Genomic DNA, 18,370 nt, shown 5'->3' with positions numbered 1-18,370 from the left:
TCCTTTATTTCGAAAAATCGATTCGAGTCCTTCTACTTTTCCCAGTATTATTAGACGTCCATTTCGAACATAATAAGTCTATAAATCAGCTGCGATCTTATCAGGAAGCCATTTTGTGTCATCCAAGGACAAGTAGTCGCCCAAATAATTCACGGCAACCAATTTCAACATTTTCTTTGTAGCCCTATCCGTATGTACATTACGTATTGATATTATTTGATTATTTCATCACACTGGAAGATACATTACGGTAGGTATATTGGTTCTTCTTCTCAGGAGGCGCCGGAGTCCGACATAACCCGGTCTGTTACCCCCCTCGACCGGGTATCCGTAAATGGATTGCCCAGCGTTAAAAAAAAAAGGTATATTGGTTCTTAGTCACTTCACTCTTCACTGTATGATCTTTATCGTTATGTTGTATTGGAGTGGGCAGAATTGATACATTTTGCGATGTCCCGCCATTTCCCCCTACTCGATACCATTCCGCGGCAGTCATTGAAAAGACCCCCCACTGCAGACTTGGTATAGTCGGTCCATCGCATGGGATAGTTTAATACCACATATGCACTGCAGGGCAAGAGACATCTTCCTTTCTTGATTTTAATAATCAGGCTGTGGTACCTATGTCTCTGGTAATCCTTGAACACCGGGTGGAACGTAGGCTGATCTTTCAATACGTACATAATTCATCACATTTGACATTACAGATGTCTAGGGCGGTGCTGTGTAATGTATAAAGCTTAACCTATTTAACTTAAATTGCGGGTCAGAAATCTCATTTAAGACACCCCAACAACTATTTACGATTTTAATCCCATTTAACCAACGGCATTCATCACAAAAATCCATTATAATTTTTTTTTTAATAAAAATATTCATTATTTTTGCAAAAACCTTTTATTTTTCTTGATATAATATCAAAGGATTCCCTGCCGCGCGACCGAAATACATAAAGGACTTTCGTACCAAATCAAATGTAAAACTTGTGGACCGTGAACAATAAAACACTTTCTTTATGACAAAATAATTTATTGTTTACCGTCTACTGGATCGATGACGAAATAAAGCTGTGCGTGTAGGTCACTGAGCATCTAGAATTAGATTAGATATTACTGTTATAACATATTAGGTGATAATTTATGAAAGTTTTTGTTTACAAATCGAAAACATGAAAGTCAAACGATTTATTTATTCCCTTTGTTAGTTTATATTTCGAATGCAAACCTAATCATAACGGTCATTTAAATAAATTTATTAGTAAAGTAACTGTTTTTTTCTAAATCTCTTTCAGTGGTTAAACTTAAGTGATTAATTTTTTTTACCTAATGGTAGAATGTTAATATTTAATCAAATGGTTTGGCATCGCGTACCGCCTGAAGAATGAATTGAATATGTATATGTTTATGTTAAATATGTAGTCGAAACTTATGATCATTTTTTGATATTTTTATTTCAAGTTTTCAGAAATTCCGGAAACACAAGCGCGTCTCCTAATTTATTAACGCGTGCAATGAACGAAAGGACTAACCGAGCTGTAGTTCCATAATGAATTTATGCTAACTTTAACAAAAAATGAACTAATTAAATTGAATGAATTAATTGTCGACTTCAAGGCTCAAATTAAGTTTTTATCGATGTGTCTAAAAAATAAATAATGTGCAATTTCATATTAAATAATTCATTTAAAAATACTTTTTGGAGTTTACTCCTTTAGAATCGATTTACATATATAGGCCCGGGGTATGAAAATTATGGGGACCAAAATCGTACTAGCATGTCACACGAAATGCGTTATGCGCCTGATTGGCTCCTGATTGCGTGATGCGTGCGCGCGCCAATCAAAATCGTACTAGCATGTCACACGAAATGCGTTATGCGCCTGATTGGCTCCTGATTGCGTGATGCGTGCGCGCGCCAATCAGGAGCCAACGCGCGGCCGCGTTATTGCAGGTGACGCCGGGCTGCTGCGCCGGCAGTCCGCCACAAAGCCTCGTACTGATCGCGCGTTTCTCTCATTATTGTATTTTCATATATTTGTTAGTCGTTTGTTTTGTGTCTCGTTAATTTGTTAATAATCTCTAGTGTATCGTGTTGTCGTAATATAGAACTATTTCTCGTATTGTTTCGTTTAATTTTTTATATCCAGTAAACTCCAGTCGTGCGTCGGAGCGGACACACACACTTTTTTTTAACTGAGTTTAGTAAAAATGATATAATATTTTAAAGTACAGTTCGTTTTTTCCCGGTATTTAACTTCAAAAAATTTTTTTTAATTCACTTATTAAACTGTAGAAGCGATAGTGTTGTAACCACAATATCAGCTTCAGAGGGTGGCAGATGGAGCAGTGACCAAAGTTTAATTACCTGCAATGTCCTTAGAGAATCGAAACCTGAGATATGGTAACATTGACGTAACATATGTATATTATAAAAATAGATAAGAAAGGTAATGCTTTTTCCCGGATATTTAACCCGAAATTCTATTTTGCTTATATTTTCAGTTTTTTTTTTATTGCTTAGATAAGTAGACGGGCTCACAGCTCACCTGGCGTTAAATGGTTATCGGAGCCCATAGACATCTACAACGTAAATGCCGCCACCTACCTTCAGATATAAGTTCTAAGGTCTCAGTATAGTTACAATGGCTGCCCCACTCTTCAAACCGAAACGCATTACTGCTTCACGGAACAAATAAGCAGGGTGGTGGTACCTACCCGTGCGGACTCATAAGAGGTCCTACCACCAGTAGACTCATAAGAGGTCCTACTAACAGTACTTTTACTTAATACTAGGTAAGCTGCGAGTTATTTTACTCTTAGACACGAATGTGCATGTGCATTAGCAATACATCTAATCGAAATAAAGTATGTTTATTTAAATAGTGCAGACCAGTGTTATTTATATCAAAAAAATTCTTAGAATCTTTTTTTTATTTTAGGAAGGAAGGATTACCTGTGTCCCCGATGTCTTTACAGTTTCACTAGAACAGGCGGACGAGCACGGGCTCAGCCACGTCTTAGATTCTATGTAACGTCGATGTGCAGTGTAAATATTGAAACGCTATTCGGGTGGACGCTGCGACGGACTGATAAATAACTAAGGGACATGTACAAATTGAACACAAACGGGGGATTAGATGAAAAATCTACTCTGAAACCGGAGAGAGATTCAACTGAGGTTGATATAAGCGTTTGTAATTTCAGGTGGCACGTCATTTATCTGAACTTAAAAAGGAAATAAGAAATATTCGATTTTAATGAAAGACTTAGAAAATTTCATACTTGAGTTATATCGAAATAGTATATCTATTGTTATTTCAATACGTTGCTTTTTGTCGCATACTTAAAAACTGAAGCGATTTTTATTGCATAGACTCATAAACGAAATCACGGCCCACCTGTTTTTAAGCCTGTACCCGAATACATGAGATCGAAATCTCAATAATTGTATTGAACGATTATTTCATCCTTCAACTGGAAAACATGACTACATCGCGGCAGATTTAGGCGTGATGGTGATGCAAAACCGTGCGGCTTTCTAATACACAGGAATTTCTTCGAATCAGTGAAACTTACTACTGACCTAATTTGAAATTTCAATCAAAAGTTTTGAATCTGGCATAATTCAATAATGTATACTTAATTTATTATAAGCTTAGAGATGGAACCGTAAACTTTATTATTTTATTCTAATTTATTCAATTATTCATATCCCAAAAATAGTATTTTTGAATTTGATTAAAATTATGAAATTATAGAGTTCAAACCGAAACGCATTACTGTTTCACAGCAAAGATAGGCAGGGTGGTAGTACTACCTACCCGTGCGGTCTCAAAATATACCTTCTTAAGTTACATTAAAGACACTTTGTTGATTTATGATAAATGACATTACCCCGGGTATATCTGCTATGATAAAATACGACTGTGTTTTCTCTGCTTTGTGATTTTAAGTAAGTACCAACAGATTTAATGGTCAATTAATAGTTTATAGGCCAGAGGATTAAAACAAACAACTATTAATCCACTTTTTTTCCTTACCTATGCTGATACCCTTGAGAGGCTATTTCAGTTTCGCCCTAACTTGTAGGTGAGCTCACATGGCTCAAACCCGAGTGTTGCTAACACTGGCCCTAACAAGAACAGTGCTTTGCAGAATCTATCACCGGATCGGAAACGCGACCCACTGAGAAAATCCGACGAGAAACTCAGTGGGCTGTGTCTGTGGGTTAATTCGTCCAGCCCTTCGTCGCAAGCGACGGGTTCGACGAAGACGGTGACCGGTGCTTGAGGTACCTAAAAGCACCGTTAATGGATCGGGAGGATCCGTAATGACGTGTTTTGGGTGACTTCGACTATTTACCATTCGGTCTACAGGATCGGGTATAATGTAACGTGTTTCATTCATTTTTATTTGAATATTCAAGGCGCGCCTCACAAAGTGCCTCTGCATACTCCTTTTATTACTATTATTTTATTATTAACCTTCTTAGCCGTCTTATCATGAACCACACGTAGTATTGTAATATATATATGTAAGAAAATAAACGAACAAGTAGCTAAAAAAGTACCTTCGACCAGCTCGCGTGCCGGTGCGGTTCTATGTACCTCGTCCTCAAATATTCAGTCGGCCCTCGACTGTTTTATTCATGCAAGCATCTGTTCTCTCGCTTTGTTACCTCGGAGGCACGCGCATAAATTGTACGAACCCCTCGATGTCCGTTTGTTTGTGTTGATGCGCTTGTAATAGTTCGGAATGGTGATTTCATTCGGTTTTCTTTCATGTTTCCGCTTTCTTTGTTCGTTTTATTGTATAGTTACTTGACGATTTAGGTGCTTTCTTACAGATTTTAACATAAAATATTTAGATCCGTTTTAATAGTATATTTAATGTTCGTTGACGTGTTATGTTACATTCTGAAAATATTGCTTCTGAAATTATTAATATTACTTTAAATAAGTATCTTACGTATAAGTACATTATACATACATGTTTTTTATAACCACTAATGAAACTATACAAAATAGTAAGTACGGAATTATAGTGTACATATGAGGCCGTCAGCGCAAAAGTGGCCTAAACTTAGCATAGTTAGTATGGAGATTGGAGATAATGAGGTTCGAATTTACCTATACAATAAATACTTCGTAGGTAAAAATACGCATTAAAATGGTATTTATAAAGTCATATATGTCTATGTCTATGGATTGAAACTAGGGATAGGCCGATTTTGCATCAAAATTTATTATGTTTTAAATAAATTGTAATACATAGGCATGACTATAAATTGTGGCTGACGGCCACATATAATCATGTTTCAATATTAAAATAATAAAAAAATCTTACCGGTACAATCAACAGTTATTGTCTATTTTATGATTATTATATTACTGTTGTTAACGTTATTATTATTAATTTATTTACTCTCCTAAGATTGTACTCTCCACATAGGTACTACAATAGTGGCTGAAATTGAGTCAAGATTAAGTTTCAAACTAGTAAAACTCATACGATTTACCCAATCAATCATACAACTTTCGCGACCATAGAAAATTGTGTTGTAATTACACGCTTTCTCTATTAGTTATAGCCAGAAAAGTTTTAGATTGTTTAAGGCTGCACGTATTCAACCAAATAATAAGTCAATTTTTTTTTATTTTATTGCTTTGATGGGTGGACGAGCTCACAGACCACCTGGTGATGAGCGGTTACTGGAGCCCATAGACACCTAGAACGTAAATGCGCCACCCACCTTGAGATATAAGTTCTAAGGTCTCAGTATAGTTACAACGGCTACCCCGCCCTTCAAACCGAAACGCATTACTGCTTCACGGCAAAAATAGACAGGGTGGTGGTACCCAGCCGCGCGGACTCACAAGAGGTCCTACCACCAGTTATTACGCAAATTATAATTTGTTCGTTATATAGCTCGTTGTAGCGTTATAATTAGAAGGGCGACATGACTTTATCGTTTTGCGAACAGAGCCAATTAAGGAAATATTCCGTACTATAAAATCAATTAGAGAAGCTAAAGCTGCTTACAGACTACGCTATACTATAGTGCCATATAGTATAGCAATCTATACTTAGCCAATAATATATAATACAGTACAGTGTGAACGTGTCCATAACAATGTATGGTGCGCAATATTGTTGTGCTATGAGCTATATGCTATTCTATTATAGCGTAGTCTGAAAGCAGCTTAATAAAAATGTCCTTTGTTAACCTCAAATAGAAAAATAGCATGTATATCTCTTATATCATATCTCTTATGCCTAACACACTTAAATATGACTTAATTGACTTAATTAAGCTTCAGCTTTTGTGGAACGGGATGGCTCGCTCAGGTACGCGCGGCATTCAAGCGATCCCGCAAGCCTTTCACAGGAACTTAACCGAGTTTACAATACCCATTAGGCGTCTAATTGACCTGAAGATTGACATTATGAACGGAAACAGCTACTTATAGTTGACAAGTCAAACTTGTAATAGCGCCTGTATTAAACGTATAGATTCACGATGATGTTTTCGGAATACATATATAATTTCATTCAAGAAAACAGCATGCAGCAAATCTATACTAATATACCTAGTCAGGTCATAAGTATTGTCACACAGTAAAAACTTTTCTTTTAGAATGCTGGCCACAAAAAAGTTTATTGAATTCGAATTTCGAATTGTTCATGAAAATAAAAATGTATACTTTTAGAATTTTACCCATTTTTAAATATGGAGTGGACGCTTAAAGAAGACCGTGTTGCAGTTATTGCGTTGCATCGTTGCGGTTACGCGCCAATTCAAATTTTTTACATACTGAAAATTTTGAATATAACCAAAAGATTCGTTTATCGTACCATCAAACGATACAATGAAGACTCTAGTGTAGATGACAGGTCAAGAAGTGGTCGCCCTCGGTCTGTTAGGACTTCAGCAGTGATAAAAGCTGTGAAGGCGCGAATTCAAAGAAATCCCAAACGTAAGCAGAAACTGTTGGCCCTTCAGATGGGGCTAAGCAGAACCACGGTGAAAAGGGTGTTAAATGAAGACTTAGGGCTTCGGGCATATCGAAGAAAAACAGGACATCGTTTGAATGCTCGTCTAATGGACCTGAGACTGAAGAGATGCCGCGCTTTGTTGAAGCGGTACGCGGGAAAAAAAAATCGGGAAATTCTTTTTTCGGATGAAAAAATTTTTACCGTAGAAGAGAGCTACAACAAACAAAATGATAAGGTGTACGCACACAGTAGTGAAGAAGCCAGCAACCGTATTCCGCGTGTCCAACGAGGTCATTTTCCATCCTCGCTCATGGTATGGTTGGGAGTTTCTTATTGGCGCTTAACAGAGGTACATTTTTGTGAGAAAGGTGTAAAAACGAATGCAGTTGTGTATCAAAATACAGTCCTGACGAACCTTGTGGAACCTGTTTCTCATACCATGTTCAATAACAGGCACTGGGTATTCCAACAAGATTCGGCGCCAGCTCATAGAGCGAAGAGCACACAAGACTGGCTGGCGGCGCGTGAAATCGACTTCACCCGGCACGAAGACTGGCCCTCCTCCAGTCCAGATTTGAATCCGTTAGATTACAAGATATGGCCACACTTGGAGGAAAAGGCGTGCTCAAAGCCTCATCCCAATTTGGAGTCACTCAAGAGATCCTTGATTAAGGCAGCCGCCGATATTGACATGGACCTCGTTCGTGCTGCGATAGACGACTGGCCGCGCAGATTGAAGGCCTGTATTCAAAATCACGGAGGTCATTTTGAATAAACTTTAGTGTCATAAGAATCTATGTTTTGTTAAGTTCATTTTGGTATATGAATGGTTACATAATGAATAAACTTGTTTCAATTATTTTACATTAAACATGTGACAGAATTTATGACCTGACTAGGTATAAATCTACAATGGTTTTTACGGATGTTCCGTTATAACTACCGAACCATGCATCCGATTGACTTGAAACTTGGTATCCATCTAGAAAATACATGTACTTAATGGATAGGCTAATATTTATATGAGTTTTGGACTCCATACATCAGTTGCGGGGGCGTTAGTGATGAGAATCTTTGTGGGGGTGAGAAGTAATAATGTTAATTTTAAATGCCCAGCGAAGTGGACGGGTACAGCTAATATATCCTATTATTAATAATACATGCAGCTTAAAACACACAAAAAAAAACTTAACTATTAAACTGAACTAACAATTAATCTCTTTTTTTTTCTATTCTGTTGATACTGGTCAGGAGCAAAGTTACAAAATTATTGTATTGGCATCGGTCCTTGATGCGTATGAAATCTTCAAAGTTAATCAGACGTCTTGAAATCGGATTAGATGACGTTCAAAGATTTCTTTACGTACAAACATACGCGCATACACGCCAAGAGTGTATCAAAAATATCCTGCTACTACAGACAAACCAAAACACATTATTATATTTGTTACCTCTCATTTAAATTCCTCAACTCTTTCACTAAACTAGAGTAACTAAAGTTTAATTTAACGCGTTTTAAATATAGCGCAAAGTCTACACACAAAATTAAAATGACATGTAAAATAATTGCTATAGGAGTACAAGGGTCAGAGGGAAAGTACTTTCGGACTTCTAAAAGAGCCAAAGGGGAGGACTTGAAGAGTTCCATCCTGTCAGAGACTTAAACAAAACAACGCGATGTTGAACTTTAAGGAGAAATTAATTACTTCCTAAAATTGTATTTCGCACTTGCCCTCACGAATGAATTCACTGTTGTTTTGTTTCAGTTTTATAATTAATTGTATTGGATTCGATCGACATTTTTTTTTTTGTAACCAAATTACAAAGGGTATTCATAAAAATCTGATAACCTTGTTATCGTTTAAAAAAAGTCTGAAAATTTAATACGTTTGACAAAACTATAAAATTTATAAAAAGGTGAATGAATAAGAAGTACGATATTAAATAACATTGAAAAATAAAATGAGGATTTTCTTTCCATCTTAATTGGAAGAAAATAAGTTCGGATTCATCATTCGGATTTTAACCGCTAGTTTTGATACCATACCGATTCCAAAGAGAAAATAAACTATACCGAAATAAGTATGTATGTTAAAAAGGTACTAAAAAACGAGTTTTTATTTTAGTACATTTCACAATTTAAGAAGCTAGATCTTTTTTTGTTTTTTTTAATATGCGTTCTATAACTATAATATATACTCCAAAATCCTATGTAAGTGCACGGCTATTGAAAGGGCAGTCCGTTTTATGTATGCCTCGGTCATCGATTATCGAACTTAGCACCCGACAGAAAGCTTATGTATTACTTAAAGTTTTCGTGCACGATCGCACGAACGAAACTTTCTACTTATCCCGATAGCAACGGACACCTTCTTATCGATCGGACAAAACCGACCAACTGGCGCCAGTGCTCCCACGCCATCGAGAGACCCGAATGTTTTGTTTCGTGCCAGAACCAATAAAACTATAAGTAGGAATTCGATTTGGCGATTTTTCCAAATTAGTTTAACTTGTTGGTGTAGCGTTTCAGCGGAATGGAAGTGAGCAACCAGCGCGCATAAAACATGAGCTATCAACCTCGTGAATAGTTCCCCAGTTGGCCTCATTACGAAATGATTCAGGTAGTGCTTTTAGTTTTCAGATTACATAGTTTAGTAAATAGTTTGTTTATTTAGAACCTTGTACTTCGAAGCTGTCGATTTTCTGATAAACCAGCCAGATTACAGAAACAGATTACCAGCAGTTTCGATTTTAAATACTTAAGATGGACCGGCGGTTTACGGTCCGTATGATTGTCTACTTTGACTCTTCAGTTACTGGTATATTTAAAAAAAAACCAATTGATTTTTAAATTATCAGTTCGAGGGTAAATTGTGAAAATAGCTTAGTTTACCATCATTACGATTTTGTTCCAGACTCAAGACACTTCATGTTTTAAACCATTTTTTTCATAGATTGGACGAGCGTTTTAGAACAATTTCGAATTTAAGGTTTCCACGCTTCTGACGCCGCCTCTATACCAAGCGCAGACATTATGCAACTATTTACTATACGCCGCACCATTGATTTTAATATAAAAAAACATTAAATTCATAACTGTCAAACGACATTATTTTTAAAATACATGTTTGTACTAACAAAAACAAAAAGCCCATTAATCAAAATAGCATATGATGGCTTTTTAATTGAACGTAATTAAAATTACACTAGATTGACATCATTACTTACTTTCCCATAATATAACATACTTGTGGTAGGACCACTTGTGAGTCCGCACGGGTAGGTACCACCACCCCGCCTATATCTGCCGTGAAGCAATAATGCGTTTCGGTTTGAAGGGTGAAGCAGCGTTTGTAACTATACTAAGATCTTACAACTTATATCTCAGGATGGGTGACGCATTAACGTTGTAGATGTCTATGGGCTTCAGTAACCACTTAACACCAGGTGGGCTGTGAGCTCGTCAACCCGTCTAAGCAATAAAAAAAATAAAAAAATACTTATGTTTATAGAATGTAAATTTTAAGCTACGTTTTTAATCCAATGAATAATGTAGGACGACAGCGTCAACGATGTCGAAGCACGTGATTCTTTGCATTGGAAATGTTTTTATCGCACTTTGTTTCCAGAAAAAAAAAACCGCAGTGCCCGCGAGAGATCTCTTTCATTGTTGTTTTACGCCGACGACTTTCCCGTGCGACGGAGCTGTGTTCGAAACACAATACAACACAAGTCAAAAGTAAATTATTTTAATGCAGCCTTCCGCTTTGAAGAGTTGAGAGCTGTAATGGGAAATGTTATTCATTGCCGTGATATTATGCGCTCTTTTATTCGAAACGTGGCTTCGGTCGGTGCTTCAGCGAGTGAACATGTTTCAGTCGCTTAGCAAAGATAGAAAAATATGTAATTATTTTCAACGTTTCACAATTAAATTTAGTATTTATTTTAAACTTGTTAATACTTGTGGTAGGCGTCTCATGAGTCCGCACGTGTAGGTACCACCACCCTGCCTATTTCTGCCGTGAAGCTGTAATGCGTTTCAGTTTGAAGAGTGGGGCAGCCAGTATGGTGTAGGGTATAGTGATGGTGAATTTAACAATAATAAGTTTAATAAACAACTGGTTTAATAGAGCGCTTTTTTGTTATTAAATGTCATTCCGATGTTTCGAATACTTTACTGTTTTCACGGTGACGGGTGACGGACGACTAAATTGTCGTTCGTCAGCATTTGAATATTTTGCTAACTCAATATTTAGGAACATTCAAGTTTACTCGTAGTTAAAACGTAGCCAAAGCGAATACAGGTATTAATTACTAACTTTCAAAATCTTCATTACCTATAATATAAGACGCTCATATGAAACGAAACGATAAGATTGTCTGAATACTTGTATATAAATATGAGTAAGTTTCTTAAAACCATATGCAGCACAACGCGTATCCTGTCGCCGCCGCGACGGTGTTAAGGCTCAATTAGAAGCTGGGATTTCTAAGTTCGGCAGGACAATGTTTCTAATCTATTCGATCGCACAACACTCCCTGTCACTTACAAACATACACTCATACGATTATTTAGATGTACAAACACATAGCAGGCCGGCTCTTCGCATCAAACAGCTTCGCGTCAAGCGTGAAATCCGGGACAAAGTTTCGTCTAATTACGTCCCTTTTGTCGGAACGATGTCGACTACAATCCTCAGTTTCTATGTATTTCACAGTCATAAAGCTATAACATAGTTAAAGCTATAATATTATCTATACTAATATATAAATCTACAGTGGTTTTTACGGATGTTCCGTTATAACTACTGAACTATTCATCCGATTGATTTGAAACTTGGTATCCATGTAGAAAATACATATGCTTAATGGATAGGCTAATATTTGTATGAATGTATGACTCTCTATACCAGTTCGGGGGCGTTAATGATCAGTATCGTTGTGAGGGAGCGCCAATATTCAAAAACGATACATTGAAAATTTCAGTTTTTATCAACTTATTATTGATTATTATTATCATGCACATTAATTACTATTGTTATTAATTTTAATAAATTAAACTATTCCATTAATATTTTTCTGTACCATTAAAACTTTGTTTGTTTAAAAGTAAAAACAATTATTGATTTATTAATTAAAGAAAAGATTGTTTTAAGACGGTAAGGGAAAGTTAGAATTTTTTTATAAAGAAACTGTAATAATGACAATAAATAATAATGTTCATTAATGTTCATTTTAAATGTCCAGCGAAGCAGGCGGATACAGCTAGTTTTATATAAAGCTATACTAATAATTATTGTGCTGTTAGCCTCAATTAACGTTACATTGTTAAGTATATCGAAACTGTATAAACAATATAAATGTATCGAAGCGTTTAATTGTCGAACAGAGAATGTGTCACGCAAATATGGAAACAAAAAGCTCTTAATTTTCAAAACTATCGCGCAAATCTTTGCAATACACGGATTTCTGCAATTTCATTACATATGACGTCATTCGGGGATAAGCAATGAGCTTGTCCGATTGTCGATATTAGCAACGACGATCTGATGCTGATGGATGGTAACTGATGCGTCTATTTAATTGTACTACAAAATAAACACTAAAATACGATTGGCCACATGTGACATCATCTTATGAGGTTGGTGTTAAATAAGACCTCTTGTGAGTCCGCGCGGGTGGGTACCCTCCTATTCACTCTGCCTATTTCTTCCGTGAAGCAGTAATGCGTTTCGGTTTAAAGGGTGGGGCAGCCGTTGTAATTATACTTGAGACCTTAGAACTTATATCTCAAGGTGGGTGGCGTGGATGTCTATGGACTCCAGTAACCTCTTAAAACCAGGTGGGCTGTGAGCATATCCACCCATCTTAGCAATAAAATAAAAAGTCACATAACTATTAGGTTTTATTTAGTGATTTAAAATAAATATATAAAAATATCATCGACATGTCACAGTAACGGAATGATGTTTTTGATTATTTTTGATTGGAAAAATAACAAAGCATGCGTTACGAGTCAAGCACGTCTGTTTTGAAATCTTTGATAAGAAATCTCTTTAAATGTACCACATTCATTAGAGCTCATCTGCACAGCTACTCAAATGATTATATGTACAGTAATACCGGATCACGGACTTGTCACTTAATTAAGTGTCGTTTGTGACGGTTCACAAGAGGCATGGTGGTGACGTGTTGTTATTAAAACCTGCTTTGTACTTACATATAAAATACATATTTTGATAGCGGTGTATTTATCATTAGACTACCTCGTTTTTGCCAATATTAGCGCCAATTTTGTTGTTGTTGTGACAACGTCTTATAATTCGATGGAGCCGGCTGCACGCACGAAAAAACATGACTCATGCGGCGTTACCTCGCTCTGAGGCGTTCCATTTAAGGCTTGAAGTGCAAGCGAGAGCGCGCAATGAGCGACAAAGAGGCACAATCGGCCTCCGCGTTCGGCAGCGTTCGACATCTGTCTCTCTCCTACTTGAGTGAGCGATGCCTCCGCGTGGACAGCTGCTATACAATAATACATTTACATGTTTTCGTCAAGTATGAAGTTCAGTGAAAAGTGAATGTGGTGTGAATTATTTATAGCAACGATAATTGCGATAGTTGAAAAATGAAACCATTCCATCAGTATTTTCTTATGACGTTGTCACGTTCAACTATCGTCAGTAAACCGTCTTTACAGACAACCGTTTTTTTTGTTAGATCTAGCAGTCTTTGGAGTTTATAAATATTTCAACGCTTATTGGACACTTGAGACATGAGGTTAAAGTCTCAATTGAATTGTATAACGGCTATCAAACTGAAGCGCATAAGTGCTTTGCCGCAGAAATGATCAGTGTCCGGTGTTTTTGTTGATAAGCCTAGACTAACTGATAGATGATATTATGATATAAATGACCGTAGGCGAGTATGCGACGCGTTGCTAATACCGGTACACGAACAAACTCGAAATTTATTTATTTATTTATTCCATTCAATACAAAGTCAAGCTCACAGTTTGCACCAAAACGCCTAACTCGTTAACCCAAAAAACATTATTAAAATTATTAACTACTATTATTATGTTCAAAATAACATTATTTTAGACAAAAGTATTCCCCAACTATCGGCAATAGATGACCCCAATCCAAAATGCATTCGTATGTAACTAACTAACTAACTGCGCGCTTGTATGTGCAGGCAGAACGGCGGTACTTATCTATGCGCTGAAAAACCTTCTATCTTCAGCGACAAGTTTGGGTTATAGAGGTAGTGGTCAAAAATGTATCCAAACATCGTTCACCAAATATCATTTGCAAAGTTATTGGTTGCGACTCAGACCAGTCGTTTTAAATTATTTTTATTGCTACAGCTTTTATATTATTCGTTCCTCGAAGTTACAAGAGGGTACAAACAGAGCGCGAAGCTTTTTCTCGATTGATAGTTTGTGTATTAGTATCGAGTGGATTGTAAGGTACTTGTTTCTAAGTAATTTCAAAAATGTGTTCACGAGCGACGTACACGATGAAGGAAGGAATAGTGCAATAACACTAGTGTAACTATACTGAGATCTTACAACTTATATCTCAAGGTGGGTGGCGCATTTACGTCGTAAATGTCTATGGGCTCCAGTAGCCACTTAACACCAGGTGAGCTGTGAGCTCGTCCACCCACCTAAGCAAGAAAAAATAGCACACCGGATAGATCGTGACTTTCGGTCACCCATGATAACAACACATAAAAGTGAAGAAAAATCACGAAAGAACCTAATTCCCATTTATATACAAAAAAAACAAAAGGGTTCTCTTTTTTAAAATAGTTGAATCGATTTATAAAAACATTAATGTTAATACTAATTCGCAAGTTCGCAGGACAAACGGATTATTTATTCAAACAAGCAAAATGTTAACTCGAATAAAGCAATCGGAAATAGGCAATGATCAATCTGGATTCAATCCGACAAACTGTTACCGTCGCCGAAATACACGCAGAGCATAGTACGAATCATATTTTTGATCCTTTAAAATTCTATAGTGAAATAAACTTAACCTCAGTCATTTCTGTTTTTTTAAATAACCATAGAGCAATTGGAAGTGTCATTTATGCTAGTAAAAGTCGTGGTTTGTGAAAAAAAATCGTTTTTTTTTTCCTTCCTATGCTGATGAGAGCCTTGAGAGGCTGTGTCAGCGTAACCTAGCCAGTCGGTGAGCTCCTCAAACCTGATGCCGTTGCTAACACTAACCATACCAAGAGCAGTGCTTCGCAGAATCTACCACCGGATCGGAAACGCGACCCACTGAGAAGATCCGGCGAGAAACTCAGTGGGTTGTGACTGCGATTTAATTTACTCGCCGAGTCCTTCGTCGCAAGGTTTCGACTAGAACGATGACTGGTGCTTGAGGTACCTAACAGCACCCTAAAACTTGTAGTCACACTTGTAACTACCAACTTCCTGCCTATTTTCGTACTACGAATATATTGGTTACATAAACAGACGTGTGTTCAGAAGATCGTTTAATACAGATAGCAGCAGCATAAAAGGTAGCTGTTGAAAGAAAAAAATATGGTTTTTTAGGATTAAAGTTCATCGAAAGAAGAAAGAATACGGCCGATTTAATTTTAACCAAACTTTAGCATTCACTACAAAATTGATACAATTTATATGAAAGTATGCATTAGCAAGGTAAGCAAGTGGATTTTTTAAACAACAATTTAACATCAATTCAAAGTGTCATCGGTCATTCGATCAGGAATGCATCATTCAATAAATGGACCACAATTACTGCTGGACACTCATATATTGAGTTTAATTGCATACAATATGCTGTGCTACGCTACACAGCCTATGCTACGAATAAATAACTCTCGTTTGTGAATATTCGTAACTCTTGTGATTTATATTCATAATATTTAGAAATTCTTTAAATAAAACATCACTATGCATACTACTCAACAAAAAAACCTATTAAATTTTATAATGCTATTATACTGAAGCCGTATGATAGTCAAATATCCAAACAAAGTTCTATAACGATTAAGTGATATCCGGTGAAGTAGAAGCTTTATGGGGAAGCTTTAAAGGGGAGCGGTCGAGGGGTATAGGCACATGAACGTCCAGGCAGATCATCGAATCAATATCTCGCACACATCACGATCCAGTGCAAACATGCCTACAAAAATATTTGAAGCAAATTATACCATCAAGAAAATTCTTTTAATTCAACGCAATCTTTCGACCTTCGTGATTTTAATTTAAGCTATAATAATTATATAAAAATTACGGTTTATCGTTCGTTACGAATCTAATAAATTGTCTTCTCGCATTAAAACTGTATAATCTCAAAACTTACATGAAACATGTGATATTTTTAATAATAATCATTTTTGCAACATTTATTTATTTACCAGTTACATTATCTGTCTTTTAAAGTAAGATAAAATTATGTATTAATTTTGTCAAAACATAGGTAAACTAAAAAAAAAACTAAAACTAAACTACGCTCTTTTGACAATATTTATGAGGAAAATCCTGGTGATACCAAATGATTCCGCATATTAACTCAATTTCAAATATATTTGGCAATTGGACACTTTTAATGCGCAATATTTTCAGTCTCGTGCGAACAACTTGACGGTATTATTTTCGACTTCTATCGTCTTTCTTGAATTCCACACATGTCATCGGTTAATAAGAGAAGTTGAAATTTGGTACTACTTAAACTAACTTCCAAATTCTACCGTATAATAATTTTCTTGCTTGACAAACAGCAAAGTTATCAATGTGTAATGACAGTTAAAGTTAGTCACACATACGCCCGTTTATCCCATACATGCGAAGGAGGATCATTTTCAAAGTTCGACCTAATTTATTATTCAGTAAGTAAGCACATAATGAGGTTAATGATCCGATTGTCCGACATTCGGTGTCCGAAGCGATCCTTAATTGACGGTTTTAGAACACAGATAAAATTATCTGCAAATTTATAATTAATGTTAGTACTGCAGGAAACTAGTATTCAATGGTAGGCAGCGACTTGGTTGTGGCTCTGGCATTGCTGACGTCCATGAGCAACGGCAACCGCTTAACATCAGGTGGGCCGTATGCTCGTCTGCCTACAAAGTTTATAAAAATAGAATGAAAATAAAATAAAAACGTTCAATAAAATAAATAAAAACGTCTTCAATAATAATGAAATTAAGTAAGATATCGCATACGAGTTTGTTTGCTCTTTGTCTGGGTGGTGAATATCTATATTATATTATGTATTTATTTAAATGTATATTAGACTCTGGTTTTTTTTTTATTGCTTAGATGGGTGGACGATCTCACAGCCCACCTGGTGTTAAGTGGTTACTGGAGCCCATGACATCCACAACGTAAATGCCCCACCCACCTTGAGATATAAGTTCTAAGGTCTCAAGTAAGTTACAACGGCTGCCCCACCCTTCAAACCGAAATGCATTACTGCTTTACGGCAGAAATAGGCAGGGTGGTGGTACCCACCCGCGCGGACTCACAAAAGGTCCTACCACCAGTAATTCCAAAATACAGGAGGTCCTATTTAGATGATTTTGAGATGATCGTATGTTATTTGTCCCGAATTATTATTAAGATATTAATATTTTAAATATTTCAAAAAGAAAAGAAATAAACAAAATTGATACTTTACTAACTCTTGTGTGCCTGATACTTTTCATTGAAATTCTGTATTCTCTTGCCAAATTAAAACTAATTTTTAATAAATTACAATTTATAAATTTGGAATTTGTATAATTTATAAATGGCTTTCAAATTATATAGTTACATAAGAGAAAAACTTGTGCTCCAAATTAAATTTCAGAAAGTTTAATAATTTTAGTTTAGTTGAAGTGCTTCTTCCTTCAACTAAACTAAAAGTATTACAAAATCTATCATAAAGTATTTACTTCTTATCACTTAATGTTACTATAAAGTCGTTTCCCATTTCCTACTCATTTCACGGTTTCCAATTTTTCGTTATTCCGGAAACTTAGCAACCGCCCACAAGAGAAAGCAATCAGTTTGAAAAGCTACTAATCCGGGGTACGTGAGTTACTGAAGCAAAGCACTGAAATACTTTCAAGAAACTTCATATTAGACCAAAACGATTTTTGTAAGAATGAAAGAGCTGGTAATTAATGTTTCTGCAATGATTTTTCTTTTTATTTCAATTATTATTTACTTACAATAAAACCGTTAATTAGTTGCTGTCAAAATGGCCTCAATTTGTATTCTAAGCTTTACGTACTAATAAAAGTTTTCAATTTTCATGAAATTTTCAATAAAGTCGTCCAGCACTTATGAAAATCTTCGTGTAATTTGTATAGTACTGCAGTACACTTAAAATTTTATAATGTGATAA

General features: G+C 36.0%; 1 long non-coding RNA gene across 1 annotated transcript; it reads right to left on the bottom strand.

The window, feature by feature from the left end:
• Nucleotides 1-1,008: 1,008 nt before the first annotated feature.
• On the bottom strand, nt 1,009-5,075 carry LOC110386149 (uncharacterized). The gene is made up of 3 exons (XR_002431378.3): nt 4,989-5,075; nt 4,570-4,915; nt 1,009-1,091 (listed from the first exon to the last, which is right to left on the bottom strand). It is a non-coding gene; the product is annotated as an uncharacterized LOC110386149 (long non-coding RNA).
• Nucleotides 5,076-18,370: the final 13,295 nt, after the last annotated feature.

This window comes from Bombyx mori, chromosome 11, assembly GCF_030269925.1.
Source record: "Bombyx mori chromosome 11, ASM3026992v2".
NCBI classification, from domain to species: domain Eukaryota; kingdom Metazoa; phylum Arthropoda; class Insecta; order Lepidoptera; family Bombycidae; genus Bombyx; species Bombyx mori.
This window is presented reverse-complemented; position numbering and strand designations above follow the sequence as displayed.